The sequence below is a fragment of the Trachypithecus francoisi genome, unplaced genomic scaffold (genome assembly GCF_009764315.1).
Source record: "Trachypithecus francoisi isolate TF-2019V2 unplaced genomic scaffold, Tfra_2.0 Lachesis_group4, whole genome shotgun sequence".
NCBI classification, from domain to species: domain Eukaryota; kingdom Metazoa; phylum Chordata; class Mammalia; order Primates; family Cercopithecidae; genus Trachypithecus; species Trachypithecus francoisi.
In genome coordinates, this window is record NW_022681469.1 from 75,555,049 (window position 1) to 75,561,048 (window position 6,000).

Consider the following 6,000-nt stretch of genomic DNA (forward strand, 5'->3'; position numbering starts at 1 on the left):
ATGGAGAGAGAAAGTGGTCAGCTGAAACCAACCTTCTAACCATCGGCACCAAGGAAGCAGAAATGAATGAAATGGGCTGTTTAGACAAGCCCAGCCACCACAGCCTGGCCACCAACTGAATACCATTGGCTAAGGCACCCTGGTTAACACCAGGTGGAGCAGAAGAATCTACCTAAGAGAGTAGAACCAATGAATCCAAAAGAGAAGAGTATTCGAAAAGAGGGGGAGTGATGATCTGTGTCCAATGTGGCTATGAGTTGAGTATGCTTATGGCAGAGAAGCAACTGCTCAATTTGATAACATGGATACAATGGGTGGTTTAATAAGAACAAATTCTACATGAGTCCAAAGAACACAAGCCATATTAGAATGGGTTAAGGCGAGAATGGAAGGTTGGAGATATTTCCCAAGGTTAGCTGCTAAACCAAACAATCATTTTCTTATGCTCATAAACAGTGCATAAGGAATTTGGGCAGGGACCAGCAGGCTACCTGGTTGACATGCCCACTGGGGTGTCTAACAGTCTTTTCAAAATGCGTCCAAGGGAAAACTCTTAATCCCTCCTCCCAAACTCACACTTCAGTAAATGACACCACTACCATTCAGTTGCTCAAGTCCAAAATCTACATATCTTCTTTCATCCATCTCTTTTCCTCACACCTTCTTGCACCAAACAGATCAGACAGTCCTCTATTCTATGTTAGTTATCATATGCTGCATAGCAAATTTTACCAAAGCCTCACCATTAAAAACAACAAACATTTATTATCTCATCATTTCTGTGGGTCAGGAATTCAGGCATGGCACAGGTAGATACCTCTGGCTCAAGTCTCTCATAAGTTAGAAACTGAGTTGTCAGTGTGAAATGCCATCTTATCCAAAGGCTCAACTGGAGTGGGTGGAAGAGGTGAGATCAGCCTCCAAGATTACTCACACAGCTCTTGGGAGACTTCAGTCCCTTGATACATGGGCCTCTCTACAGAACTACAACAGAACAAGGTAGCTGACTTTCACTAGAATGAGCAATCTGAAAGAGTGAGACAGCATGCCTCCAAAATGGATGCCACAATCTTTTATTAACCAAACTTCTGAAATGACATCCCCTAACTTCTGTCATATTCTGTTTGTTAGATGCAAACTACTAACTCCAGTTTACATTCAAGGGGAGAAGAATTAAACTTCGCCTCTTGAGGCTCCCCTCCATATGCCTTGAGGCATATTGATATGGTTTGGATGTTTGTCCCCCGCAAACCTCATGCTGAAATGTGATCCCCAATGGTGGAGGTCGGGCCTGGTGGGAGGTGTTGGATGATGGGGGTGGATGCCTCAGAATTGTCTTGGTGCCATCCTCATGGTAATGAGTGAGTTCTCTTGCTCTGAGCTCACGTGAGATCTGGTTGTTTAAAAGACTGTAGCACCTCCCCTAACCCCCACTCCCTCTCTTGCCATGTGACATGCTGGTGATGCCCATCACCTTCCTCCGTGATTGTAAGCTTCCTGAGGCCCTCACCAGAACCTGAGCAGATGTTGACACCAAGCTTCCTGTACAACCTACAGAACCATGAACCAATTAAAACTTTTTTTAATAAATTACCCAGCCTCAGGTGTTTATAGCAATGCAAAAATGGCCTAGCCCACACATCAAAGAATGTATGGATCTCTCTTTGAAACCACCACAACTTTCAAATAATCTTGAATCAACCCACTTTTCCCCATTTCCACTGTCATTATTCTGGTTCAGGCTGCTATCATCTCCAGGCTAGAACAGATTCTCCATTGTTCTCTCCTTAATCACCCTCCCCACAAATCCATTCTTCTTACCAAGGCCCATGTAATCCTTTAAAAATGTAAATCAGATTATATCATTTCCCTGATTAAAATCCTCCCTCTTGTGGCTTCTCATTTGACTTCCTTATTGTGGCCTAAAAGGTCCCACAAGATCTGGGCTGTGCTTATCATCTGACCTAATTTATTATAATTCACACAGCATAACATTGCAGCAACATTAGCTTTTGTACCATTCTGTACACACACCAAGTTTATTGCACTTCACCATCATTGTCTTTGCTATTCTTTGGCTAGAATCCTCTTCCCATCCCCCGACTTAACTTCCCAACTGCCCCTTGCATTTCTCTTTCTTTTCATTCAGGTCATAGCTTAAATGTCACTTCTTCTGAGAGGCTTTTCCCAATATTACCATCTAGAGTAGCCTTCCTCCACACCTTCTTCTCCTGAACCCTCTCTCTGCACCAGTTACTAAGACCTCAGTGTTGATATCAAATGGTTAGCACAAGTATTTCTACAGTGGTTGGTAAATAACCACTTCCTCAGACCCTCCGAGAGGTCCTCCACAGTACTGACCATTCTCTCTTCCCTGGGATCCTCCCTCATTTTACCATGATCCAGCAATGAAGGTATTATTTCCTGGCACAGTAGGGTCTCTAGGATTCTGCTTCCAAATAGTGTTTTGTTCAGCTGGGACTGAACTGACTGTTTGAGGCCGTGCCATACCTATTGTTAAGGATTCTATCACCCCTGTCTTCACAGCACTCCATAGGAAATCATCTTCCTACTTAATGCCACTTGCCTTCCCCTACTAGCATGTAAACTTTTAGAGGTCACAGACCTTAACTTACTAACTACCTTCTCTCTAACTCCTAGAACAGTTTCTGGCACATAGTAAATGCTCAAATATTTGTAGAGGGAAGGAAAGTATAAGTGAATGGCAAGGGGTTGGGTATAAAGGAGGCAGGAGGAGAGGGAGTAAAAGATGGTTTGGAAGTAGACTAGAGATACCACTCTCTCCTTTTCTGACCCAGTTGTCCCATGGGCCTTAAAGAACCCAAGTGGTCTTTCTTGCACAAAAATCCATAGTATTTGTTTGAAGTCACTGACTATTTGTTCTCTTTGTTCTCTTTTCACAAACAGTCTTGTCCTCCTTCCTTCCCCTAACCTACTTATCTCTTTCAAATCCAAGAGCAAAAGTTTCCCAAGTCAATGCACACTTTGAAATGGTCTGCTCTTGCTCTGGGCTTTTGTTTTCATTTGCTCTTTTGCCTGAAACACTGTCTTTCCATAAGCTTTTTATTCCCCATTTTAAAACACAAGCATCTTTATTGAGATATAATTTATATATAATAAACTGCACACATTTATAATATATAAATACAATTGTATATTTTATAATTCAATATATAAGTCAATATATATAAATCAATAAGTTTTGACATATATACTCACCCATGAAGCCATCACAGGCATCAAGGTAATAAATATATCCTTTGCCTCCAAATTTCTTCATGCCTCTTTGCAATCCCTCTCATGCCTCTCATACCTATGTCCACTCCACTTCCCTACAGATGTATTACTTATCTACCATCGTGTAACAAACAAGCCTGAAATGTATCAGCTTATAACAACAAACACTTATCATCTCTCACTTTATGTGAGCCAGGAGTATGACTATAACTTACCTGGTGCCTCTGTCTCAGGGTCTTTCCCAAGGTCATAGCCCAGGCATTAGCTAGGGTTGTGATCTCATTTTAACAAGCAAGATGGAAGTCACCATCTCTCTGTAACCTAATTTTCAAAGTGACATATCATTTTTGCCATGTTCTATTCATTCTGTTCTCTCAAGGTGAAGGAATTACACAAGGGTGTGAATACTAGTCTCCATTCTTAACAGGATCAAATCCTACCTGCTCCTTCAGTGTTCGTAATTTATTTCTACTAGTTTTTCCTGATGTCTAAATCTTGAATACCTTTCTTGTATGTCTCATTGCACCATGCTGCTTCTTTATTATTCCTGCCACTCTGTATTGTTAATACTTTATTACTGTACTGTTTTTCTAACTAGACCAGAAGTCCATATAACAATGCCTTGCTTGTTGTTATAGCTCTAACGCCTGGTACAACACCTAACAAAATCTAGGTGCTCAATAAATATTGTTGAATACATGCATGAATGAATGAATGAATCAATGAATGAATGTTTAAAACTTATTACAGAAGCCTCTGGGATAGTTTAATGTTCCACATTTTACTCTAATGCCATCAATGTTAAATACTATCTTACTACTATTCTTTTGTTTTATGTACAACTAAAAAAGAAAAACTACAATTAATCTACAACACAATTCTAAGAAACTATTAATTATACAACAATTTCCTATTTCACACGTGTTAAAACGTACAAACAAGAGTATGAGTCCATGGAATGTGAAGATTTTAAATGTTATGAGAAACTATGAAGGTGTTTTAAAATTAGACTTTTTTATCACCAGAAATGTATAATCAAACATTTAAAAAGCAAACTTATAAAAAACTCAGATCTCATCTTGACTATTAGAATCCCTTTCCTTTCCTCCCTTGGTCCTCATGTACCTTATTTATTTGCACATGTTCAAATACTTCTTCCTAAATATATTTGGTAACAATCATATCAACCCATTCTTTTATTTTCCCACAAAAAGCCTAATTCATGGAGTAGTCAGTAAAAACTGTCAATGAATTGGTAGAAAGCCAGAGCCAAATTTGCCAAGCTTAATTTTGTACAAGTGTAAAAGGATTGATTGGGTGACTACACCACTTGGTGGTGTTCCTCTGCAGAGGATGCTGAGCCCTTTTGGCAGTTGTTGCAATGCTCTCAAGTTTCTGAAAGTGTGAAATTCCAGTGTTCTAAGAATGCCAATAATACCATTCTGCATAAGGCAGCTATAAGTAAGTGGGAAGAAAAAAAACTCCAAAACCTTGGGCTTTAAATGCTAAATTCATGGTCACTTCCTGAAAACTCTATAGTAGCAGAAATAACATCTGTAAAATGGAGATAATTCCTTTGAGTTTGCTGTATTAAATTTTTAAAAACCTATGAAACCACCATGCAGATATAAAGCAATGGCAGTGCAAAGTATAATGTACTGTCCAAGTCTAGAAGTTAGTTTACAAAATGCTTTTACCTTGCATTCTCTCACAACACCCTGGACAAGGAGATAGGATCAATATTATTATCCCCATTCATACAGTGTCATCCAGTTAGGAAGTGTAGGAGCCCTAAGTTTGTGTGTCTAGATACGGGCAATCCAAAACCGATGTGTACCTAAAAAGAGAACCTGAAAGTATAGAAAGGGAAAGCTAACAGAACTATATCACTTCACTCCAATTGTCTAAGCACACATCTCAAAAAACTTAAAAACCCAAAGAAAGGAGAAGGATGGAAATGAAGATAAAAGCAGCAATCAATGAAATAAAAAGCAAACTTGGAGACTACCCATTGTATGAAGTGTCATTCAGTCATAAAAAAGAATAAAGTCCTAATACAAGCCACAACATAGGTACACCCTGAAATCATTATGTTAAGTGAAAGAAGCCAGACACAAAAGGCTGCATGATATAGGATTCCATTTATATGAAATAGCCAGAATAGGCAAATCCATAAAGACAGAAAGCAGATTAGTAGTTGTCAGGAACTGCAGGGGAGAGGAGGATGGGGAATAACTACTTAATGCATATGGGTTTCCTTCTGAGATGATGAAAAATATTCTGGCACAAGATCATGGTGATGGTTGCACAATATTGTGACTGTACTTAAAGCCATTGAATTGTATGTCATTGAATGGTTAAATGATGAATTTTATACTATGTGAAATTTACTACAATAAAAAACTTAAGACAAGACATTCAAAAGTTGATTATTGAAAAGACTAATGAAAGATATAAAACCCTGGTAAGACTGACAGAAAGAAAATGAGAAAGAAAACAAATTCTAAATGTGAGGAATAAAGAGGATATTACCACAGATCTTAAATATGTAACAAAAGGATATTATGAACTACTTCATTCCACTAAATTTGCAAATTTAAATGAAAAGAATGAATTCCTAAATTTATCAAAGCATACATAAGAAGAAACATTTAATCTTAATATTTCTATATTCTTTAAATAAATGTAATCTATACTTTAAAATCCCTCTTAAAGAAATCTTTAGTCCCAGGTAGCTCCATA